The following is a 26774-nucleotide window of genomic DNA, read 5'->3' as shown; positions in this document are numbered from 1 at the left end:
AGGAGTCAGCCATGCAGAGATCTAGCATTCAAGAGAGCACTGAAAGCGCAAAGGGTTTTAAGGGGAGGAAAAAAAGATATAGAAAGAAGGCTACTGGGGAGAGTTAAAGAGTGGAGAAGATGAGGAGAGTAGAGCATGCAGAAGGTGAGTGAAGGCACATTCCAAGGGAGGAAACAGCGTGCTCTAGAGAAAGGGAGGAAATGTCAGGAAGCGGCTGTTGGTGAAACTGGCTGGAGCAGAAAGAATGCAACAGGAAAGAACAATAGGTGGAGAGCCTTTAAGGCCACCCTCACAGGCTCATACTTGTTCAGTGAGCCCTGAGGGCTTTTGACATGGACGCCAGACCTGAACTTTAGAAAGCGTGTGGTGTGGGGGTTGGACTGAAAAGGATGGAGGGAGAACCCCAAGTCAAGGGAACCAGGAGGGAGGCTATTGAAATGACCTAATGAGTGGTCACGAGGCTCCTCAGGCAGAGGCTGGGTGGGAAGAAGAGAAGCACAGACATGAAAGTGCACAACATTTTTCAAAAACAGCATTAAAGGCAGTCAAAACTATGGCTCAAAATAAATGTTCTCTTTTGGAGCACAGGCAGCAATGGGCCTACGCTGCTTTCATTTAAACCAATACTTGTTAGATGCAAGGACAGTGGCTGGCCAGTAGTAAATTGCCTCTTATCTCTAGATCCAGGCCATTTCATTCCTCTGCCCAGAGTCTGAATAATAAATGTTCTATTCCTCCAAAGAAAATAATGCCATTGAATGAGGTGAAGATATCAGAAATAGGACGGTTTGATTTTTATGGACAGAGTTTCAGACAATAGATTAGAATTCATCTATTTCTTTCCCAGTTGACCCATCAGCCCAACTACCTGACCTTGAAAAGTCATTTTCTTCCTCTTTTCAGTACAATTTTAAAAATCGAAGTGTTTTTAGAATTGGAAAGAAAAACCTAGGAAGGAGGCTTGTAGCAAAGAAAGGGTAATCGATCTGTTCAAAGAATCAGTGTTCTGATGAGACTGAAGGGGAATAGCTGAAGCCCTCCCCGTTAGGACTACGGATTATGCAGTGATGGGAAGGGAATTAATTTATTGGCACCTGTTACTCTTCAAGTACTGAACTTGGTGTTATGGATTTAAAAATGAACAAGATAAGATCATCCCTGCCTTCAGGGTGCTCACAGACATATAGAAAAAATCCCATACAGCGTGATGGGAGCAACAATATGAATGGCGAAGTTTGGGGAGCCAGAGAAGGTTCCAAGAGGCTTGAGTAAATAGGCATCATCCAAGGAAGAATACATCAGGACTCGGAAATCAGTATCTCTCAAGCTTCCACATCACGCTTCCTGATTTCAAACTATATTACAAAGGTATAGTAACCAAAACAGTATGGTACTGGCATACAAATAGGCACACAGACCAATGAAACAGGTTCAGAGCCCAGAAGTAAACCTTCATACATACGATCAACTAATATTTGACAATGGAGCCAAGAATATTCAATGGGGAAAGGATAGTCTCTTCAATAAATGGTGTTGGGAAAACTAGATAATCATTTGAAGAAGAATGAAATTGGGACCCTATTTTACACCACTCACAAAAGTTAACTTGAAGTGGATTAAAGACTTAAACATAAGATCTGATACCATAAAACTCCTCGAAGAAAACACAGGGTAAGAGTTCCTTGACACTGGTTTTGGCAATATTTTTTTTTAGATTTGATTCCGAGACCAAAGGCAGCAAAAACAAACAAGTGGGACTACATCAAACTGAAAAGGCAACCAAACTCAAAAGGAAAAGTGCTGTTCCAAAATGGGGAAATTGTCTTGGGAAGATGTGCATCCTCTTATTTATGCAGATGTCCAAACTCAAGTGGGGTGAGCATTGGGCAGGGGTGTGGCAGAGGGGCTCAAAATAGCAGACAGGTGGAATGGATGACTTAAAGCTTCCTGTCAAGCCTGACATTCTGTGACTCTACATTGAAGGTATATGTGAGGTCTGCTCCAATGCTCTCCCTATCCCTACAGAGCTCCCGGCCCAGGGAATACATATTAAGAAATGGCAGGCAGCACCATGAAAAACCAGGACTTGAGGAATGCAATCAGATTGCAATTTTATTTGTGTCTCCCACTTTCTCTTCAAACTGCATTCAGTGAGATAAACCTCAGGCAATCTCATGATTTTCTGACCACTCTCTGATCAAAAGTCTGATGGCCATTTTAAGCTGCAAACAGTATCAATCCAGTGATTAAAAAGTCCAGTCTCCTATAATACTAATCAAAGCTGCCAACTCCTTTGAAGACAAGACTTTCCCTTTCTTCCCCAGGAGGGCAGGTGCTGGAGGAAGGGGGAAGGAGTGTGGTAGCTAGTCAAGGTCAGTCTTTGATGCCCTCAGGGCTGGGGAAGGGCAGGATCAGGTGTACATAGTTGATAGGAAAGGTAAAAATAGCAGAAACGTTTTATCTGACTATCAGGTTGGGAAGGTGTTTTGTTTTTTCGGGGGGAAGGCGTTAATATTGTTTTCTGGGGCAGTTCACAGATAGCTCTCACAGGCCATGATCTTGACCCAGATGAAAGCCTGCTGGTCTAGTATTACTCACTCTCTCCTCTGCCCTTGGGAATCCAGAAATACAACTTTGGTTTATCTTTTATTGAGGCAACTTCTTCCACCTTAATAATTCTACTGGGAGTGAAGGCCAAGCCCCAAGCAGAAACAATTCTCCTTTGTTTTGCTGCCCCATCAACTAGATAGCCCAGGTTTCACCCTCTGATATGCTGGTTGGGGCAGTAGTGTGGTGTCAGACAACAACAGGTCTGTGTGTTCCCTTAAACTCCTTCATTTGACAAGGTGAAGGGGACGCTCCCCTCAACCTTCCTCCTTAGATAAGGAAGGAGGACTCCCAGCACAGCCACACTCTCTCCAAAGAAATTCTCATAAAGTTTCCCTAACTCTCCATTCTCTCCACCTTATTATATCCTCGATATGGTTTGGGGTCTGGTGAGCTGTGCTTTTCAACTTATCTTCTCTGTAACTTCTGCATATGACCTAGAACAGCGGTTCTCAACCTGTGGGTCGCGACCCCTTTGGCGGTCGAACGACCCTTTCACAGGGGTCGCCTAAGACCATCCTGCATACCAGATATTTACATTACGATTCATAAGTGTAGCAACATTACAGTTATGAAGTAGCAACGAAAATAATTTTATGGTTGGGTCACAACATGAGGAACTGTATTTAAAGGGCCGGAAGGTTGAGAACCACTGGCCTAGAATCTCCTTTAGAATGTATGTTATTGCATTAATAGAAACCTCCCATATAACACTGTTTAATTTTCAGTGACCAGGTAGGAAAGAAATGACAGAATTATTAGTAGCTATGTAAGTGCTTGATGCTCTCATGCAAAGCCCCTGTAAGAGAATAAAGAATTCAGAGGAGGCCTGAAGCACCTTGCTTCCTACTTACTGAATCTCTTCCTCTTCCGCTCCCCAAACACAGGGGTGGATGTTATCATCGCAGTGCAAGAAAGACCAAGGTGAAGCAGCACCCCAAAATGACCAGAGGAAATGGAGCAAATCCAACCACTAAGAGACCACATTGATCCCAGACCTGGTGCTGAGTATCCCAGGCATCTTTCTGTGGGATGAGGACAGTAGACAAGGTCAGGTTGTCATCTGGCAGAAATGAAAGCTGAATGGAGATGGCCAAGTCGCCTCTGATATGGGAGAGAAAGGCCCCAGTCTTTCAACCAATCTTTGGACCAGGAAGTGGAAGAGGAACGGGTAAGAGAACCCACCAGATATAGATTCAAGAAGTGAAAGAGAAAGAGGATGGCTTGGTTCCTGCCACTGAGTAATTCAAAGCTTCCCAACTGGCCAAGTTGCGTGCCAAGAATGGGCTACAGGTGTGCAACAAGACCTCAAACCCCCAAGCCTTTGGGGCTGCTGGAGATCCCGGACTGGTCACCTCTGGCCATAAGCAGCCTTATTTGGGGCTCTGCAGAGGGTGGCCAAGATGACCGAGATCTGTCGGGACATCCCACAGTGCCTGCAGGCAGGAGTGTAACAAGCACCACTGAACACTGATTCAGCCTCCACGTGCTGGGCAGAGCCAAGGAAAAAGAAGCCCTTCCACCTGAACAGCTACGCTGGCAGCTGAACATGGAGCCCAGACTGCCCAGCAAAGACAAGTGACCCATGGGTCCTCCAGAAGAGCACAGTGCAGGCACAGCCCAAGGCGCCACCTGGCTTTGTTAGAGGAGGGGCAGCAGGAAGGCTGAGCTCCTGGCGATGGCCTTCTCATTGGGGATTTCCGCCTGTTAGTAATGGATGTGTCCTTTCAACGGTGACTGCTCTAATGATATGCGACAGTCTGCACATTAGTCAGCTTAATGTTTTGAAATGCTAGATATAAAAAAGTTCAATTAGATTTGAAAAACATTTGCATTATCACAAGAAATTTCAACAGTAAATTTATCAATAAAAGAAAAGGATGAGCTGCTATAGTCTCCAAATATAACTTCAACTAGTATGAATTTTGGAACAGTTGTAAAACAATGGTTTAAATATGGTTTAATGTAAAGTTACTCATTGGTGGCGAATGTCCAAAATTTGAAGAGATCATAATTGACACCTTTTGATAAGGACTGAGTACAGCCATTTCAAGCATCAAGCTTGATTTTTTTTTAATAAATTACATTTTCAGAAGCACATTCATTTTTTTCATTTAAAATACTGACTCTATTTGGGTGTTTTATGCAAACCTAATATATTTCTCAAATTTTAATTTCCCTTGTATTTACATGATGTAAAAAAAATGATTTTTTTTTCACTCTATCTCTTTTTTCATAGATGCCCCAGAACCCCTTCAGGTACCTACAATGTTCTGTAAGAACATTCTCATTTTCCGTATGAGCCATGACACAGCGGTAATTCCCTGCATTTGAGCACATGGTGTAACAATCAGCTTAGGTAAGGGCTCCTTCCAGCACTATCTTGAGCTGGGTGAGGAAGCTTAGGGAAATTTTCCTTGGAGGAAATCGCATCAATGTGCATATTTTTAAGTTTGCATCCTCTATCAAGAACATATCCATTGTGTATATTGTGTCAAGGATGTTTCCTAAAATATCTGATCCTCAACTATGGATCTCACTCTCAAGATTCTTGCAAGGATCCCATCTTGGGAGGACCAAGTGTGGATACGAGGCTCAGGCTCTGCCCTCCAGTGGGAAGGCACAGAAAAATCTGGGGGCCCTGCACTCTCCCAGGTGTTGATATGACCAAACTACATTTTCTTATCTGGTCATTTGGCCACTTTAAAAAACAAACAAACAAACAAACAAGTTAATCTAATTTTAGCATACTCTTTGGCTAATTTCACTATTTTATCTTTTAAAATACATTCTTTACTAACTCTTTTAACTTATTTCTAATGTTTCATCTTTTTCCTCCTAGTCCAGCGGTTCTCAACCTGTGGGTCGCGACCCCTTTGGCGTCGAACAACCCTTTCACAGGCGTTGCCTAAGACCATCCTGCATATCAGATATTTACATTACGATTCATAATAGTAGCAACATTACAGTTATGAAGTAGCAACGAAAATAATTTTATGGTTGGGTCACAACATGAGGAACTGTATTTAAAGGGCCAGAAGGTTGAGAACCACTGTCCTAGTCCCACCTTGTTGAGGAATGGTAGATGAGAGGTACTCAGAGATTTTCAGAAAAGGCATCACATAGATGACCCAGGTCAGAGAAACATGTGGCCAAACTACATTTTCTAGTTTGTAGTCAGGCTCAGTCCTCAGGAAGCCTTGCTGGGCGTCTCGTTGTCCAACTGCTCAGTGCCAGGCGCTCACACATGCTACTCCTAATCATTACTCTGACCCTTTCATACAGGTATTAGCAGATCTAGCTTACAGATAAGGACACTGAGGCTCAAAGCGATTCAGCAATTGCCCAAGGACATGTCTCTAGTGATGGGTATGTCAGGAGTTACAGTCAAATCTGTCTATTTGTGAACCTGTGCTCTTTCTATTCCTACAGTGCTTCTCAAACTTTAACATGCTTGTAAGTCTTAAAATGCAGATTCCGATTTAATAGGTGTGGAGTGGGGCCCAAGAGTCTGCATTTCTAACAAGCTCCTGGGTGAGGCAGTTGCTGCTCCCCAGACCACACTTAAGTGAAAATGTGCACGTGGCCTTGGCCAGGCCCCTCCGGGTACCCTGGCATCCAGGAGGCGGCCCAGAGAGGGCTGTCGGGGTTATCATTTATGCTCATTTCGTTTGCTTTCGCTGACTGGCTTTTGATCAGGGTTCCAATAGATGGCTAGCAAGAGCTAATTACAATCCCAACTAATACACTGTGTCAGTTGTTATTCATTAACAAATTATGTTCCTGACAAACTGCTCTAGTGTGGTACCCTAAGTACTGTAATTAAAATCTTAGAAAGTTGCATGTGGGCCTAATTGATTTCCTTAATGTATTACTCAGACTAAACATGCCATTATTTTGTGTCTTGATGTTTATGAAGGGGCAAACTGCTGCTGCCACCCAGGCAGCAGAGGGAGAGCCGCTGGGTGAGCGGGGGAGCTTGCCAGCTCTGGGGGGCCTGCTCACTTCCCTAGCAGTGCCACCCAAACAACGTTCAAATGACAGTGGTGGCTGCTTTCCACCAGAAATATTCACACCGAAAGGGATGGAGGATAATTGGATTTATGTTTATAATTTGTGCATCCTCCTTGGATTTCCAAACTTCGGGAATGCTACGATGACTCTAGTGTACCCACGGAGAAATGGAGAGATGCTTCCCCAGGAAGTCATGGCCCCATGACCCAGAGGCTCTCCCTTTTGGTACCAAGCACCAGAGGGCAGAAAGGGAGGGCGAACTGGGGACAATGTTTATGCTTAAAAGTCATGTATGATGCAGACAAGTCCAAGTGTACTGGTATTTGGCAAATCTGAAATAATAAGGACAGCCAATATCTATACTGAAAGCCACTGATTTAGACTGTATGTAGTCATTCCTTCATGTGTTCAATAGCCTCTTAATGAGTACCTAGGATGGGCAAGGGCTGGGTGAGGCAGTGTTTGATGTAAAAAAACAAACAAAAACATGCGAAATAAGCACAATCATAACAGCAGAAAACATGTATTACATGCCAGGCACTATTCTAGAAACTGTAAACATATTAATTCCTGCTCAGTTCCTATGAAGTAGGTACTCTCATTGTCCCTGTTTTACAAATGAGAAAACTAAGGCAACAGAGAAGGTATGGGACTTGCCTAAGGTTGCACAACCAGGATTTAGATCCAAGCAGCGTGGCTCTCCTTACTTGAACCCTTGTGCTATCCTGCCTCTCTTAAGTATAATAATGATAGCTAATGAGGACTTAGCATGTTCTTATGAGTAATTCGATCCTCACAAAACCCTAATGATGTAGGTACTGTCATTATCCCCATTTCACATTGAGGAAACTGAGGCACAGAGAGGTTGCTTAACTGCCTCAAGGTCTCATGGTTGTAAGTGGCAGGGTGAGGATTTGAGCTGAGGCCCTGAACTTGTATTTTTAATCTCCATGCTTCTTAGATAGAACTAGCAGAGATCTGAGAAATCATATAGGGATTTGGGGCCTGCACAGGTCAACCAATGTAAATAATTAAACTCCAGGTGAGCTTGCTCCATATTTCGAACAGATGGAGAGGAAGGTCCAGGTAAAAAGTGCAGACCTGGGACGTGAAGGCAGACGTCTGATGCCCAAGGCTGCCCCTGACCTCTGTATCATCATGCCTCTTGTACACCCACAGTTCTCTGAGGCCGTCTCCCTGCCCTCTGCCCCACTCACCCTCACTCAGCCTCCAACACAACAGGATGGACCGCAGTGTCTAAGGACACACTTAACAGCTTAGTAATACGTTCCATTATTCGCTATGCAGTGCATGTTGAAGAAACTAAAATGTGATTAATTCTGGAAGTTCCTTTCATTTTGTATGAGGGCACACATAAAAAAAATGCAAATTATAGCCTAGCCAGCATGGCTCAGTGGTTGAGCATCGACCTATGAACCAGGAGGTCATGGTTCGACTCCTGGTCGGGGCACTCCAGGTGGCAGGCTCAATCCCCAGTGGGGGGCGTGCAGGAGGCAGCTGATCAATGGTTCTCTCTCTCCCTCTTCCTTCTTCTCTGAAATCAATAAAATATATTTTTTGAAATGCAAATGATAAAAGGCAGACATTTCTCACATTTTTCTGATTTTAAAAAAATAAAGTGTCGGTTGTGCGGTCTTTTGGAAAAAATTGGGCTATTGTGTTTGCTGGAACAGGAGATGGGGCTTTTCAACAGGTTATAATCTCACGCTGTACTGCCACACTCAATGAGAACGCCCATTACCCGCTGGCTGCCCTGTGCATGATGGGCCTCCCTGGTGTTTTCAAGTTCTCTCCTTGGTTCCCGAACCACAACTTGATATGACTCATCCCCACTAGCCTGAGTCACTTCCTATGTCGATGGTTCACAGCTCCCTCATCACAAACTGCATTATTTCTGCTTCTCTCAGACGAGTGCCTTTGCGTACACCCCACGTAGGTTTCCAGATCATTCTACCCTGAGACTTCTGCCACAGGCATCACAAATTCCCTTCCTCCAGTTTCTGGGGATGAGCTACCCACCATCCTTGGTGAGCTCCCTCTTTGAGCCGTTTCCACTCATTATTAAGCACATTTTCCTCTCGGGTAAACCAACTGGCTTTTCATTGATCCCTTTTTACATATAATATTCTTTAACTGTTTTTAATGCATATATGTATATATACATATATTTATATTTTAATATTAGCAGCCAATACTGTAATTTTTTTATCACATTACTAAGCAAAAACTGAATTTAAATTCAAAGAATCATGTAGACAGACTACTCATCCCTGAAAACTCCATTGTCAATTCTTATGCAGGATCTTGGCGCACTGATGACTTGGCTAATAAAAATGCCTTCTGAAGTTAAAAATCGCTCCCGGGCAGTGCTACCTTTCAATAAGAGAGTTCTCAAAAACACCTGACAGAACTCGGTTGCCTATGACAGATTTTCCCCTCTCCACAAGTCACCGTCTGCAAGCAGAGATGGAGGCAATGCAATCATCAGAAAAGCTTCAGCCACTCTTTTCAATGTATTTGATATATAAGAAAACATCTGGTTTATGGGCGAGTGTTCAGAATACAGAATACTTGTGAGACAGACAGGATGCCATTACCTAATAAAGACAGAATTTCTTTTTTCTTTTCTTTCTTTTTTCTGGAACTGCCATTGGGAAGTTTCTGGCAGTTTTTAGTTTTGGGAGTTTGAGAGAGCTCTCAGAATCTTTGGAACAGATAGATTCCTTTGGTTTGTGCAAAATTATTAGGATTGGTCCTGTAGTTATTCAAATACAGGGTGGGGCAAAAGTAGGTTTACAGTTATTCGTATGGAAAATAATACATTAATAAATAATCATGCAAGAATAAACTCTTTCATGTACTCACAACTGTAAACCTACTTTTGCCCCACCCTGTGTAAAGCAAGTGCCTATCCATTGTCCTTGGTGACTGCAGTGAAGTCACCATAAACCTGAATGATATTGCAGATTAAGATGCCAAATGTCCTGCCCACTGATGTAAGTGGGACCTGTTCAGCCAGAACCATGCCCCAGAAGCACATGCCTACATGGGAATCTAGAGTAGGACCACTGGTATCTAAGTGGTATTTAAAGAGTAAATAACACTAACCTTTTGAAATGTATTTTCAACTACTTGAGTTAGTTCACAACTTTCTTGGTACACATTTAAAAAAAAAAGACATTTTAGAGAATATTTCATGTTTTACATAATATTCTAGTAAACACATGCCAGAAATATCTAACACAAACAAAAGTTTCATGAAACAATACTTATCCTTATCTACACTAATAAAAGAGAAACATGCAAATTGGTGTCACTCCGCTACACCCACCAGCCAATCAGAGCAATTATGCAAATTAACCCAACAAAGATGGCGGTTAATTTGCATATGCAGGCACAGAGCGAAGACTGAAGGCTCTGGCCGGAGTGAAGACTGAAGACTGAAGACTGAAGAGGCTTGGCTTCAGGTAGCGGAGAAGCCAAGCCGCACTGCAGCCGGAGGGGAGAAGTCAAGCCTCGCTGCGGCCACAGCGGAGAAGCCTAGCCTCACTGCGGTCGCAGTGGAGAAGCCTAGCCTTGAGGCTTGGCTTCTCGGCTGTGGCCGGACCAAAGGCCTCTGTCCCAGGTGCCAGAGGAAAACCAGTGCCAGCAGCCAGGGGAAGGAAGGCCTATTGTGCAAATCTTCGTGCAACGGGCTTCTAGTTACATATAATGCTGATATTTCTATATATCCTATATCATTGTTTTAATGTTGGTCATGTCCCACTTAATTCATATTATGACCTGTTAATGGGTCATCATTTGCAGTCTGAAAAACATCCAACTATTGTAATTGCTTTGTCTGAGTCCAGGAGTCAATCTGTGGCATCTAAGAGATTGGTGGCCTCTGGCTTGGAAGTTCAGGGACCTATAATAATGTCAGCAGTTGACTTTAAAACTTTCCAAATAGACTGTGAGATACTATAGACGAGCCAGTTAGTTTCAGCTTTAACTCTGGGGGTACCTGGGGTGGTCAGGGGGCACTCTCATCTGCAGTTCATCCTCCGCTGCTTCTGCTGTCTGTATCTCAGCCAATTGTCCCAGCTTTGCCAATTTGCACTCAGAATGTCAAAAATGAGTTTTTATGGTGGAAAGTGATGTCCTGTTGATCAGCAAAAAATGTCAGAAATGGGCTCCTATTAGTGAAATTAAAAGTATTCGTTGTCAAATATAAAAAGAACACTCATAATGAAGATGTTTCTAAGACTACTTAAAAAAGTATTTTTAATATGTGAACTGGCTAAGATATCTTTACTCTTGTACAATTAGGGTGGCAGAATCCAGGGAACTGGGCAGTCAACAGCCCCAGGGAGACTCGATTGTTGCTAAAAGGCTCTACGTGCACCCCCAGCGTATGACAACTGATGTGAACTATCCTTGTCTGATAGCGACAGAAAGGTGACAGGATCCTGCCTCTGTAGTCTTGGCTTTTGTCTCCAGTGAACCATCCAAAAGGCCAGAGGCTGTGACTTCATCAAGCTTCCAGAATAGATAGCGTGAGCTGTTTTGTGCCTGCTTGCTAGTGAATGTGTGTTCAGCACATGTTTGCTGCGTGGCAGAATCTGGTCTGAGACTGGCTTTCATTATAACATGGTAGGGAGGTTATGTGGGAGTGTCCAACTATCACCCACCTCAAACATCCTTGGGGTGACTAGTGTTATCTTTTTTAAAAACCTCTAAGGGCTGTGATTACCAAATGGATTAAATCCAGTTTATAGGCCCCTTCTACACTTGTAAATCTATGTGGAGATCAAGGGATGCAGAGAAGCAGGTCACTTTGTGGGAATGGCTGACAAATGCGGCCAGCAGAACAGATATGTAGAGCAAGTGAGTATCCTCTCGACTCTCAGAATTCACTGGTGAAGAAAGCCCAGCAGAGGACGGGTCTTCAAAGGACAGGGACTTTGGGCCATTTTACTATAGATCATAAAAGGAAATATGACCTTATTTGGTAAGCAGAGGCTGCTGAGTTCTGAAAACCATAAGTCACATTTGGAATCACAGTATATAACAAGAAGGATTTTGTTGACGTTCCATTCTATTTAAAGGTTGGTGTTTTAGTTACGAAGTTCACTGTCTCAGGATAATAATGTGGCAGGGAAAATGGTAGGACTCCATTTAAGTCTAAGATACATCCACTGCTGAATTTCAGAACTTTCTGATGAGTCAGACAAAGGGACAGGCCGTAACTGAATAACCACAAGGAAGGGGCTTTGTGAATTATGGGGCTATTTGGAAGGAAGCTGGTGGAGAAGGTTTGACAAGTGTCTGAGAGATGGAGATGAAATGATGGGTTTGGGATCTGCCTTGTATATCTCCCTGGCCATGAACTAGACCTGCTCTCTCTGGGCTGCAGGCAGAATCAAAAGGAAACCTGAGGCCCTGGCTGGTTTGGCTCAGTGGATAGAATGTCGGCCTGCGGACTGAAGGGTCTTAGGTTTGATTCCAGTCAAAGCCATGTGCCCAGGTTGCAGGCTCGAGATATATATATAATTTTATTTTTTTTTATTTTTTTTTAAGGAAACCTGAGGATATTGCTCCCAGCACATTGGACTTGGGAATTAGGTGTAACCCAGATGGGGAGAGGGGTCTTCTCTTCACTGCTGTATGGATTCAACACAGAGAAGATTCAAGGGCATGCAGTCAGGCTCGGCATCTTGGGTATCACTTGGAGAGCACAGTGTTGCCATCCCAGGCCCTGACATCAGTGACGGTTCTGAGATGTGACCACTGAGGCGCTTTTCAGTCAGTGGACAGGACTTGAGAGCAGTGTTTGCTGACTCATACAATTTGGGGCAAAAGCCAAAAACTTTTGGTCATTACCCACACTGAGCTCCACTGTGACTATTTATGGAGCAAGAGTTAAGGAAACTTGGATTAAATTTGGGAATCTGAGAATCACATTAGAATCGTGGTGATTCTGGATTATCCTTTTAAAACAGAGTCTGTGAGACACTGCCGAGACGTGTGGATTAGCATGCCCCGCGGCTGATGCTGCCCCTGGCCTGTGGTCACCCTGCTTCTCCACCTCGGGCAGGACTTAGCCAGCCAGAGCGCCACACCTCATGAACGGGCCTTCCGGGCAGCTCCAGGCCCTGGGGACCCTGTCTGGCTGCTTACCCGCAGCCCACCAGCCGCACACATCCCCAGAGACAGGCCTAGTGTGGCAGAGGTGAGCTCGGTGGCATCCCCATAGTCATGCCAGCTGGCGGTATAGCTCGGTCAGAAGTACCAGATTGTGGTGGTTGGTGGGGCAGTGTGGGCAAGTTGGTGTCCACCATCCAGTCCACAAGGTCCTATTTTGTAATGGATTATGATCCAACCATCAGGATCCCTACACACAGCAGTGTGTGATAGATGACTGAGCAGTCAGGCTAGATATTCCACACAGAGCAGGACAAGAAGAGTTGGAGCTCTGAGAAACAACATATGAGAGGCTTTCCTGTTAGTCTTTTCAGTCACAGAGACAGTTTTGAAGAAATCTGTAAGTTTCAAAGACAGATTCTCAGAGAAAAGGATTGTGATGCATTTCCAATGATTTTAATTGGTAACCACGCAGATCTGGATGATCAAAGGCAGGTGACCCAGGAAGGACAGCAGTGAGCACACATCTGAAGGCGACTTACATGGAGGCGCCAGCAAAGGTTAGGATGAGTGCAGATCAAGCTCTGCATCAACTTGCCCAGCGTAGGAAGAAATTTCAAAAGCAGGAATGTCCTCTTTCACCAGAACCAACGCGAAAAGAAAAAGACAAGAAAGGCTGCATTGTGTCATTTTCTCAGAATCTCTTGATTTTTAGCTACCAACTGCCAGGAAAAGCTCTCATCTTCTCCTTCTCTCCGTACGGTTTATGTCACGTTGGTACCTTTCTAGCCTTAGACAAGTGGTCCCCGTGGTAGCCTTAGACAAGAAGCTGGCTAATCCTTTTCATGAAGCTAATTCCATGGTCATTTCAAGACAGATATAAAGGGCACACTAAGGCAACTCCAAAGATCACCTTATTATTTTCATACATATCTCTATATATACAGACACATCCTTTGTCAAGGGCTCACATTTTAATAGGGAGGAATAAGATTTGGAGTCTGAGCTGTTTGCCAAGCTGAAGTCATAAGTTCTGAAATCACTTTTAACTTCTGGAATCATAATGGCCACTGTTACTCAACAGAGGAAGTTTTCTAATGTGAATTTTTGCCTATCTCTATAACTCTTGCTGTCACCTTCAGTTACCTTAAATACACTAACCTGAATCCTCAAAAGTGAGACATCGCAGACCTTTACTGATGCTACAGCCTTTGTTTTCCAGTAGCCAAAATAATGCCTATTGTATTTATGAATTAAAGACTCATTTAAAAGCCTTTATTATTACTCCTACTCTTAAAGATGATAATATTTTATGTGGCCAAATATTTGGACTCATTCTGGACTTAGGCATTTCAATGTTCTTGGTTTTCTGATTTAACTCTTTTCACAACCATGTTGAGAGTAAAAATAAAGAATTAATTTATGGGAGGCAAGCGATCAATGTATCTCTCTCTCTCTCTCTCTCTCTCTCTCTCTCTTAAATGAAAATAAAAAAATCATATCCTTGGGTAAGGATTTTTTAAAAAGGGAATCCATTGGCTCATGTAACTGAGCAGTTTAAGAGTATATGTGGATTCAGATAAGGCTTGATGCAAAATTTACATAATATTATTGCAAAGAAGCTGAAGAAATTGATGCAAGGCAGGAAAAAAACAACACCCAGATATGTAGCACATCAATATTAAAATGTTTGTCTATATGATAAATGAAAAAAATAGCAATTTTATTTTCATTTTCCTAAGCAAGTGGTTGAAGTGGGATTTGAACACAAGTCAGTTGACCCTGAAATTCATATTCTCTTACCAATACCCTTCCTATAGTATATCCTTCACATCAGTTCCATTTGGAATCCTGAACTAGAAAAAGGCAGAAACATAAAAGAAAATACTGTCTATCCGATCTATGAAGATGACAAAAGACTTAGAAATGCCACCTGGGAAAACTTAATGGAAATGGGGATTGTTTTTCTCATTGCTAAATTTGTAAAGGCTATGAAATAATGTAACTTCTCAGGAATCTTTAACTGTTTAACTGTTGCCTTTTATTGAGGGAGAATCATGAAAGGATTCTGACCAGCTGGTGGAGAGGAAAAGGATTGAATCTAAGCCAAAGGGAATCAGCTTAGTCACAACAATTACATTTCTCAACAGATTAAGGTACAACACAGGGATGGGTGGAGTAGACATATATCGTCTGCCTCTGCATCCTCCCCAGTTCCTGTTATCCTGACGGATCCGTGAAAAATGATGCCCCCCTCCTCCCAGTGTAAAAGTGGTCATGTGGCCCAGGCTGACCAATCAATATTCTTGTCACTCTGGTCATGGTGAAAGGTTCAAAGACAGGCATGTGATATAAGCAGAGCCATGATTAGTGAAAAAGGAATAGAAAACATATTATATTTAAGGATATTTAAGGATAAACACCCAGACCACAAAAGAGGAGAGGAAGAGAAAAGCAGAAAACAAAATAGAATATTAGTCACCAAGTGATTTTTGTAGTAAATAATAGAATATGACGTGCAATCGTGCAATTTTCCTTTGCCGGCCCATCAATGCACTTGTAAGCAGAATCTTCCCTAGGACTTTTCTGCCAGAGTAATCAGAATACCTCTTTTCCCTTGGGGTTGGCATCCAGTGCATCCCTGAACTTCCAAGTCATGTGAGCCAATAAATGTCCTATTTTGCCTGAGCTGATGTGTTCAGAGTTCTGTTTTCTAACAAGAAGTTTTCACCAACATACCAGCTCACACTCACATTTGTTGTAATTCCTTTTATGAGTCTATTTACGTGAGATGCCTTGCATGCGGGAGGATGGCCAGTTGAACACCTCTAGAGATCGGTTCCCTTCACAACAGGGATCCCATGGTGAGTGTAACAGAAATAAAAAGAAATGCAGGGTGAGTGTGATTCTCACTTCAGATTCTGGGAAGTGCATTCATGGCCCCCACGGTCCATAAATATGACCCCAGAACTCTTAGGCGGGAGACATCTAAGTGATTTACAATGTGTAATAGATAAATCCTTTTTCCTTTGTTGCATGAGAAATGAAAAGTTGATTCTTATTTACCATCCTTCACACAAGCCAGATTCTGGGCCACGTTATCAGCTGCCATTTGACCAGCCAAAACAGTGCTTTTTTAACGTTCTTTGTAATACTCATCCAATAGAGCAAACTTATCGACCTGAATGTGAGCTGGAAGCAAGGTTGTGATGAATAAACTCTAGCTGCAGCAAATTAAAGCCTTTCTGAGAGCCTTTATAACTTGGGGCTTCGGGGAACAGACAAAGGACCTGAGCCGAGTCTCTAACCTGGGTTCCATGGAGAAGGGGAAAGACGACGAGCCACAGTATAAATGCCACGGCCTGTGGAGCTGCACGTTTTATCCCACTTTATCCTCACGACTGTTTTGTAAAGGAGACATTTTTAATTCATGGATATTCACATAGAAAAATGGAGACTCACAAAGGTCAAGATTCGCCCAAGGTCGTAAACTGCTACTTGGGGGATCTAGGACTCAAGCTCAGGTCTGGCTTGTCCAAGGCCTGTGCTCTTCTCAAAAGCCCGTGTTTTATTCCACACGCGACGTGGCCATCTACAGCTGGGTTTATTAACAGGTTTGCATGTAAGGCATTCCTTCAAGAGCTAGACTTCTAGGCAAGACCTCTGAAGAAATCAAATCTCACCCACAATTCTTACAGTACGGTTTGGTCTTCTCTTCTAGAAGGATGCTCTTCTACAGAAACTGTTCACTGCCTTGAAATACTCTCTTATCAAATCTCAGTTCAAAGGCTGGGTATGTCCCAGCAAACAAACATCTTTCTTATTCTTCGCCACTGGCTCAACAATGCATTCCTCCCGCTCACAAAAAATCATATTCTCATCTATGGTATATCGCATGACACACCCAATCCATCTTATAGTTACTGCCCTAATTGTATGTATCCTTAACTAAAATGTTTACATAGTTGTGATGGAATCAACTTTATTAATTTTGTAGTATCCACACATTTCCCCTCTCCCTGAGTCTGCCAAAGAGACCCTGTAATTAATTATCTGCCCAGCTTTCCTCCCTAGGAGACACAAAAAAATAAAAGAATTCCTCTAATTATTTTGTGCTTGTTTGTGCCTCTATTAATCTGACTCTTCTCCGAGACGGAACCACCTGGGACTAGATGCTATAGAGCTGCACAGTGACAGCTGTGAAAAGCTAGCAGTGCACCAGGTACAGAGGCACACATGCCTGGTGGCTGCAGGGCGGGATGATTCCTGGAGCCACAGCGTCCCTGGTGTGTTTTCCACCGTGTTATCAGGGGGGTTACATGAAACGATGTACATGGAAATTCTTTCTGAACTACAAACACTGTGCACATGTGAGCTGTTAGAACCAGGTGGTGTGCGCAGTGGAGGGTACCTTTTGCCGGGGGGTAAGCATTTCAGTTTACATAACACTTTTCATTCCGGGAACCCCAGACCCTTGTGAATATTATCCTGAGAAACATCACTTAAACATGCACATAAATAAACAGAGTCTAGCAAATGCAGGCACCAAGTATGATGACAATGATGAAGGTCTTAAATAAGAACATCAACGTTTTGACATGTCAGCTCTCAAGGATGTTGCCACTGTAGTCACAACAACTTCTGAGGGGAAAAACAATTCTCAACATGAATGTTTCTCCTCAGTGTTGACTGTTTGGGTGAGGAGGGAGGGAGAGGGGAATGGAAGTGGGAAAATATTTTAAAATGTGAATTTTATTTCCCTAGCAGGACACCAGAAAACTAAATATAACTGCACAACTCTGTTTAAGAGTTTCTTTTTGTTACCTGGTGGTAAAGGGAGAGAAAGTAAGCTGTCATTATCAGAATGATCAAATGCAGAGAGAAAAGAGGCAAAGGTAAGTAAACACCAATTACAGCACTGCCAATCTGTGCGGGTCGGGCTCCTTCCAAACTATAATATGAATGGACTTGAGGACTTGGGGATGGGGATGATGGGGGTGAGGAAGAGAGAGCTGCCAGAATACAAGACGGGAGGCGTAGAGAAACAGCCCCTGGTACGGTGGGAGCAGTTCAATCGGGCACAGCCCTGCACATTCCCATGCATCAGCTCCACGTGGTGTGCTGGTACAGATCTGGCTGCGGGCTCACTGCCTTTGTTTGGGTAGCTAGGCATGAAAAAGAACCATCCGCAACCAGAGCGCAACTCAATTCCCAATTCCTCTCTGGAAACCATCCGTTGGCATCATGAAATATTCTGGGTAAAGGCTGTGCTTTGGCTGGGCAAAAGAGGAATTTCAGACCCTCCATCAGGATCTTTGTGGCTGAAGCTAAGCCAGTTCTTGGAAACCGACAGAAGAGTCTGTACCTCTGGAATAGTTTGTGTTGCCCCGGCATCTCACTTTTCCTGCCAATGACAAACAGAACCCCCTGACAATTTTTCCTCTCCCTCCTGGCAAAGGCAATGATGGCACAGCTGTTTTCTCACTATAAAAAGACAGTCACTCCTCTCTGTCACTCCAGCCTATGGCAAAAGGTCAATGCACGCCAGTGATTGAACTGCCATGAGTCCTGTGAAGAAATGCAAATCCACCAGTAGAGGCTCTAAGATTCCTAATCGTTTTATCCCGTGCCAGAACGAAGCTTGAGGGTGCTGCTCACTCGATTTTGAATGAGTGAAGGACAAGGAATTTGGTTAAATGTTGCATTATCTGCTGCTTATGGGAATCTTTATGCAGGGTAACTTTAATTCCCACCTTTTTTTCTCCTCTTGGGTCAGGGAAGACACTTTATCATTAAATAACTGCTATGCTTTTGTACTGAGTACCTAATGGGTTCGAGACACATCTGAGAAACATAATAAAAACTGGAAGAAAGAATAAGTGGACTTCCAGTAAGCATGAAAGACTACACACAAATGTGCCTTTCCCTTCCCAAACTCTCTAAAACATTAAAAAATAAAACTTGAATCTACAAAAACAAAAGAGAACAGGAGACGACAGCCACAGTATTTTGGAAATGGAAACCCAAGAAGAGGAAGGAAAGGGGGTATGGGAGGAGGATCAACCAGAAGCAAACCAGTTCATGCCTCAATCCCCAGAAAGTCTCAGGAATTGATGCCAGGTGCCTCTGAAAGCAGAAATAGGTTTGAAAATAGGGCAACTGATTGATTGCAAGTTTTGTAAGAAGTGAGCAATCTCCCAGGTCCCTTCACCAGCTCTTTGTGGCCAGGCAGCCACAATCCCTACCCCCGTGGAACATCAGGGGGTCCCCTGTGCTCACGCTGTGCAGATGTGTTCTGGACTCTGGAACACCAGACACAGCCACAGTGGAGTGAGTCACCACAATTAAATGGAGAGATTGAGTGAAAAAAATCACATAATAAACAGCAAGTCCGACCCAACCCCACTCCCTTCTTTGTTAGTTGTCAGAAATATTGCCATTCAAGCTTAAAACTGCAGACAGGAGAGAGAAAACTGATCACAAAGCATTAGGGAAAAGAATGGCATCTGCTCATCTGCAGCAACACTAGCAGCTTGACCTTGATTTGCTCTCCGCATGCTTGGTTCTACAGCTTTGACTTCATACTTTAGGCTCCCACAAAATATTGGTGTTTGCCTCTGTAAGTGCTTGGTATGGTGTATCCACCCAGCCCTGGGTTCTCAACCTACAGAGATCCTGAGGAACTGCCTTATGAAGGCCAACGTGGATTGTTCCCTGGACCCTCTGTTCCTTGCATAGTACTCTCAATTCCCTGTTCTCCTCTTGTGATTATAATCTAAAATGCAACTGCAGCAGCCAATCCCAAATATATTTCTGACTCCTGCAATGTAGCCAAAGATTGATTTCATCACACTTTCCTTTTTTGCTGATGATGAAAGGAACAATTGGATCATGGCTTGCTTTGATGAATAAATAAGTGGCCTGGTGACATCTGGAGTGGCAGCCTTCCAGATCCGCAATCGCCATAAAACTGCAGACACAGATACTGAACCTGGGGTGGAGACAATGGGTTCAAGGACCATAGATTTGATGTTACCTCACCACCCAAACATCGGCCTTGATTTCCCTTTCTTGGCTGCATTCAGGGGCCAAATGCCAACTCTTCATAGACTATGTAATGGAGATGAGAAGGTGCTGCTCAGAAAATCCACCAGAGTCTATGGAGCCTGCAGCAGCCAGTATGCTTGACACATACTGTAATCCTGTTGTTACAAGTGTTCTTTTTTTTTTTAAATCTTTATTGTTGAAAGTATTACATATGTCTCCCACCCCAGGCCTTCCCCACCTTACTGTCTGTGTCCATGGGTTATGCATATATGCATACAAGTTCTTTGGTTGATCTCTTCCCACCCAGCCCCACCTTCCTAAGTATTCTTTTAATGTAATAAGAAAAAAGAGAATAATCTCATCTTTTTAGGCAGCTGATGGTGAAGATGATCACTTTTGCTTTCGGCAAACCAATGGAGGAGAAAGTCAATCTCCATGGTCTAAAAACGAAAGTGAGAACCTCATTTTTTTTAAAAAATATATATTTTATTGATTTTTTTACAGAGAGGAAGGGAGAAGGATAGAGAGTCAGAAACATCGATGAGAGAGAAACATCGATCAGCTGCCTCCTGCACACGCCCCACTGGGGATGTGCCTGCAACTAAGGTACATGCCCTTGACTGTAATCAAACCTGGGAACTTTCAGTCTGCAGGCTGACGCTCTATCCACTGAGCCAAACCGGTTAGGGCGAGAACCTCATTTTTATACTTGGAAGAATTTAAGAGAAACAATCTGTAGGAAATTGAATGGACACAACTGCATTGTGCCTCTGGTTCCTGCGTTTTGTGTTTGAACTTGGTCTCTGCCATTGAGCCTTCCACCGGTAAGGCTGGCCCCACTTAACTCATGAGAGAGAATCGGCACATTCCCAAGGTTGAAATGCAGTGTGAATCTGGAAAGATAGTGTTATTAACTGAAATTTGCAATAGAGGAGAGGAGCAATCGGCAACTGAAGGAAAGAAGATGATAAGTTTTTTAGAGAGCATGGTGAATTTGAAATACCTGCAGGATATTCAGGTTAAGGTTCTTGTGAGCACTGAAAGTGTCACAAGAAAACCAGAAAACTGAGCTCAGGGGATCAATTAAGTTCACTTAAATAGATTTGGAATTCCTTTAATTAGAGCAGTGATTGTGAACTGGTGTATTGCAAGAATTTTTAAAACATACAATACCTGACTACTCAGTCAGAGGCACAACAGTAGCCCTCCAGTGTGAATCAATCAAAATTATACCTTTTTATTTTTTACCAGATAGGCAAGAAATGTATTTTTTGGCGTTCTGCAGAATTTGTGATTAGTTTATGTGTGCCATGAGGTTAAAAAATGTTTGAAAATCACTGGATTAGAGGATAAACTTACAGCCATAATCTTGCATAAACTCATGAGGAGACAAGGTGAAGAGTTTGAAAAAAATTAGAAGGCCGTTTCAGTCAGGATAGAGGTAGATTATGCTGCAGAACAAACAACCCACAAGTCACAGGGACTTAATATATCAAAGGTTTCTTTCTCATCCAATTTATGTCCGGAGTTGCCTGGGAATTCTGTTCAGTGTCATCTCACTCTGGCACTTTGACTACTGAGCAACCACCCACCTGGAACATTGCTGGTCTCTGTAGCAGAGAAAAGAAGGGTCTCATACTAGTAATTAAATGCACTAGCCCAGAAGTGACAGGCGTTGTTCCTGTTCATAATCCAAAGGCCAGAGCTCACCATTTAGCCCGACCAACCGCAAGCACAAGGAAAGCAGGACATGTCATCCAACCATGCATCTGGACAGAGAGGAGTGTGGCCAGAAGGAGCCACATTAGTGACTATCCCAAGGACAGAATTTGTATAAACATGTTATACCACAGATGCAAGAACTGAGTCAGGATGGAAAGAAGACAGAGAAATAACAATTAGACATAGGAAGAGGAGGAGGGCAGCAGGAGCCATCGATGGATGACCCGAAGGAAGGAGAGTAAAGAAAGAGGCAAGTTATCCATGCAGAAGTTTCTAATGGAATGGTGCACCGTACACAGTAAGGCAGAGGTATTTAACAAGATGGCAAGCTGGCTGTCACACCACAGGCACTTCCGGATGCCACTCATTTGCTTGATGAATTTCTCAGTCACAATTTCTGTCCCTCAGCCTAACCTGAACCCCACATCTAGCCTTAATTATAAGAATCTATACTAATAACAGAGGAATATACAAACTGGCTGTGACACCATCATGTAACGGCCAATCAGGACAAAGGCGGGGCCGCGGAGGAGAGCTCTCATCACACCTGCGCCGGGAGTCCAAAGGGCACGGAGTGGAAGGGAGAGCAGATAGGCAGTTAGGGGGATCAGGCCAGGAGGGGAGAACAGACAGGCAGTTAGGGCAATTAGGCAAGGAGGGGAGAACAGACAGGCAGTTAGGGCAATCAGGCCATGAGGGGAATGCAGATAGGCAGTTAGAGGGATCAGGCCAGCAGGGGAGAGCAGTTAGGGGCATCAGGCAGGCAGGCAAGTGAGCGGTTAGGAGTCAGTGGTTCCGGATTGCGAGAGGGATCCCGGATTGGAGAGTGTGCAGGCTGGGCTGAGGGACCCTCCCCCCGTGCATGAATTTCATGCACCAGGCCTCTAGTACATATATAAGACTGCCTTAGCCTGTTATCACTCAACATTCCTGCTCTGATTTCATTCTTTTTTTTAAAAATATATTTTTATTGATTTCAGAGAGGAAGGGAGAGGGAGAGAGAGATAGAAACATCAACGATGAGAGAGAATCATGATTGGCTGCCTCCTGAACACCCCCCACTGGGGATGTGCCTGCAACCAAGGTACATGCCCTTGACTGGAATCGAACCTGGGCCCCTTCAGTCCGCAGGCCGACGCTCTATCCACTGAGCCAAACCAGTTAGGGCTGATTTCATTCTTATTAAGCAAACTTCTGCTTCTGACTTGGCTTTCCTTGAAGGTCTATCTTCAGTCAGAGAATGTGTTAGTCACAGTGGAACATTTCAGACCACATGACAACTCCATGGCTCACTGGGTAAATTTAAAAACTAGTATTCTGGCCATCAGTGTGGTGAACCTGGTATACAGCAATCTCTCACTAAATGGTTCCACCCTTGATATGCAGGTAAATGTATGCTATGTAGGCAATCATAAGGCCTATAAGCTTTATGTGTAATATCTGATTTTTTCCTAAAATTTAGAAGAAAAGCTCCACCCCCTGGCAATGGGTAAGAAGACACCTGATTGGCGGTGTTGCTCTTATATCAATCAGGGGCAAAGCAGATGTACAGTACTTAGTTCATCCTGGCTTGATGGCTATGTCGGTGGCCAGAGCTGTTTCATGCCTGAGGCACATAAAAAAAGAAAAAAGAAAAAAGAAAAGCTCCAATAAAAATAAACTCCATATTGAAAAGAGACAGAGGAAGGATTACAAATAATTCAATAGGGGGGAAAGGGTGGATAACAAGCAATTAAGAAGTAAAGGTGGATAGCAAAGGATTAAGAAGTAAAAAGAAAAGCCTCAGGAAGACTGTAATTTCAGAAACCTAACAGTTTGGTGGCCTTTTAATTTTTGCTGAATTTAAAACAGGTTTGCAATTGTTTACAGACTATGAAGTCTGCAATTTGGCAAAAATTTAAGTTAAGGTTATTGATGGTGGGATGAAAATACCAAAACTAAATACATGCATACTTGCCTCAAGCCAAGTGTATACTAGGTTTTTCTATTTCTAAAAATAAGCATGTTGGGAATTGTTAAATAAATTATAATAGGACCAGATTATATATTAGGATATTATGTACAATGTGAACTACAATATAATAAACTATAACATTATAATATGATGGAATACAATTTGATCTTCAAAACTACATTGTTGAAGAGTTAAATAGCACAGGAAAACGATGGCCTCACTACAATGTTCAGTGAGAAAACAGCAGGATTTTAAAATGTGCCTGCATTTTTACATCATGTTTGAAAAATAGAAAAGATTGGTAGGTCTCGAGATTGAGTGTTGAAGAAGTGATGTGATTAAGGCTGTTTTTATTTTAGTCTTTATACTTTCCCGTGATTTTCAAATTTTCTATAATGAACTCAGACTTCTTTTAGATAATGTAAATTACTTGTATAGAGAAGCATGCTTCCATTAGCAACTCAGTTTTTCAATTATTTTTGTTAGTTATATTGGAATCAAAAACTCATTAGATACATTAAATGTAACATTTTTAAATGCTCAGGGTATATATGCTCCCAACTGCTTTTAAAATGAAATTGTAATTAGACAAAACAAGAGAAATGAGACTAGAAGAGCTCTCTGAGGGTGATGACAGAGGCATAAAATGCCCCATTTCAAATATTGTGAAATACTTACCATACAAATGATAATCTTGTCGACATATTTTGCAGAATGCAATACATATAAATTAAAACTTTATTTTAGAGCCTCTCATTGATTTTAATATAAACAGAAGAAATTTCCAAATTCCAAACTGAGTTAAAAGTTCATTTTTACATTATATAAAAGTGAAATAAGCAAACCAAGATTGAAAATAAGATTATGAAGGAACCAGTCACCTGCCTACAAGCATATACTATTGTCAAATAGTGGAACCATTCTTTACATACTTACAATCTATATATATAAAAGCCAAGCGACTGACAGTAGAACGACCAGAATGACTGGTGGCTATGACAGGCACTGTGGCGGCCAATCGACCCGATCAGGGGCGGGGCCGGCCAGCCAACCACCTGCGACCCCTCCCCCCCTGCCAGCCCCACCCCCAACCCCTACCCCCACCCCCACCCCAATCACTGAAGTGTGACCTTCAGTGATTCTAAGTAAGTAAATGCTCTCCAGCCTTCATAGACCAGGAACCTGAATGACAAGTGATCAGGAGGAAAACTGCTTACAGTCTGGACCATCAGTCAGGTGCACAGCACTGCCACCATCTTCCTGCATTCTCTCTCCACTGCTTACTACCAAAGAGGGCAGCCACATCACACCATGGCCTCTCTTTAGAGGGTTTGTCAGCAGGGAACTAAACCGCATTACCTGTCTAGGGAGAGGCTCAGAAATGGAAGCTGTAAGTGTCCCTGACACTAAAGCACCTTTGAAGCTTCAACTCATCTGAAAGCCTACAGCAAACATGTATACACCCTGCAAAGATCTTTGTCACTAACAACTCCCCCCAGCCAGCCACGGCCCCTCCCCTGACTGGCCAACTGCCCTCGGCTCCTCACCATGGCCGGCCCCACCCCCAACTGGCCCCCTCACCCCGATCAGGTGTGGGCGACCAGACCCCATCCATGCACGAATTTGTGCACCGGGCCTCTAGTGTATGTGTTAATTAACAACATGCTAAGTATAGTTCTAAGGTCCATTTGGTGATGCAGATGAAATGAAGAAAGTTTCCTCTCATCTGATGGATTTTACTTTTTCTGCCAAGTCTGAGGCAAGATCATCTGAGAGGGAAGGAACACTGGGAAGTTCAAGAATCAGGAAGGTAGAAAGGCTTAAGATAACTCTGCAGGAATAGGAGACTGTCTACCAGAAAAATGCTATATTGCCATGGCTTGAAGGTTGAGATCCAGTTGTAGACTGAAATTATGTCAGTGATACTAATTAAATGACCTCACTGAGCAAGCTGGACTCCTAAGGTGCAAAGAGAGCACAATTTTCTTCTTCACCCTGAGCTGCACATCCTTGGGCTTTCTTCCAGACCAGCAGGAATGATTCTCTCTGATTTCTTCCTTTGCTACTTGTCAGAGAAAAGTCTGCTCTTACAGGACTCATCTGATTAGAGCAGGCCCATCCATGATACTCTCCCTTTGGCCATAATGTATCATAATCAATAGACTGATCTCTCTTCATATTCACATGATCCACCCACCCTCAAAGGGGAAGGGATTATACAAAGGCAAGGATCATTAGACGTGATCTTACAAATTTGCGTATCACATTTACTTAACAGAATAGCAGTTATGTTTCAGGCACTGCACAAAGTATAGTGGGTACAAAGATAGATTAGATGACTTTGAGATGCTCATCCTCTAGCTCCACACTGTTCAATACAGAAGCCCCTAGCCATGTATGGCTATTGAACACTCAAAATGTGGCTAATCCAAGTTGTGATGTGTTACAAGATTAAATTGCACACTGGATTTCAAGAAATTAGTACTCCCCCCAAAAAACTATAAAACATCTCATTAATATTTATATATGAATTATATATTGAAGTGATATTCTAGCCCTAGCCGGCTTGGCTCAGTGGATAGAGCATCGGCCTGCAGACCAAAGGGTCCCGGGTTGGATTCTGGTCAAGGGCATGTACCTGGGTTGCAAGATCCTCCCTGGCCCGGGGCCCTGGTTAGAACTCGTGCAGGAGGCAACCAACTGATGTGTTTCTCTCACATCAATGTTTCTCTCTGCCTTTCTCTCTTCCACTCTCCCTAAAACTCAGTAGAAAAATATTCTCAGGTGAGGATTAAAAAAAAAAGTGATAGTCCACCTATTCTTTTTTACTTTTTGAAAGTGTCTATTTAAAAAAAAACTTAACATCACAAATGTAGCTCATACTATTGGACAGTACTGGTGTAGACCAAGAAAAAGACAAGTGCTTCCCAAGTGTAGCAGGTACCATGATAAGAAAAGCCAATTGCATTTTGGGCACACACACAAGGAGTGGTCAGTTTAGCTAAGCAAAATAGTGTGAATAGGAAAGGCTTCAACTGCTTGGTTTCCCATTCATAGCAGACAAGGTAGAGTACACCTGCCCATGCAACAGTCCTTTTCCAATAGACAGGAATCCTTTATATAAAATGGCCAAACAATTAGTACTGACTTTTTATTTTAGAAGACATGATTCAGAGTAAGATTCTAAAACTGGGCTCTCTCTAGAGCACACCCACACCTTTCTTTCCCAGGCATGTATTGTTACCTTTTCTAAGGGTCCCCACAAGACTTACAACCAGGTGAGCAG

General features: G+C 43.0%; 1 protein-coding gene and 2 pseudogenes across 3 annotated transcripts in view; 2 read left to right on the top strand and 1 right to left on the bottom strand.

The window, feature by feature from the left end:
* LOC102423464 (U3 small nucleolar RNA-associated protein 14 homolog A-like) overlaps positions 1-26774 on the bottom strand; it is a 69577-nt gene that overhangs the window by 27916 nt on the left and 14887 nt on the right. Inside the window, exon 1 of one of the 3 annotated variants that reach the window (XM_023753304.1) lies at positions 10646-10701. The exons of the other annotated variants lie outside the window; for them this stretch is intronic. The gene's annotated coding sequence lies outside the window, so the exon portion shown is untranslated. Of the gene's footprint in view, positions 1-10645; positions 10702-26774 lie in introns of those variants that run through there. 3 annotated transcript variants of the gene reach the window in all.
* On the top strand, positions 11467-13580 carry LOC102442034 (annotated as a pseudogene).
* On the top strand, positions 23009-23153 carry LOC111825868 (annotated as a pseudogene).

The sequence above is a fragment of the Myotis lucifugus genome, unplaced genomic scaffold (assembly GCF_000147115.1).
Source record: "Myotis lucifugus unplaced genomic scaffold, Myoluc2.0 scaffold_43, whole genome shotgun sequence".
Lineage (NCBI taxonomy): Eukaryota > Metazoa > Chordata > Mammalia > Chiroptera > Vespertilionidae > Myotis > Myotis lucifugus.
The sequence above is the reverse complement of the archived record's forward strand: the minus strand, read 5'-3'. Positions and strand labels throughout refer to the sequence as shown.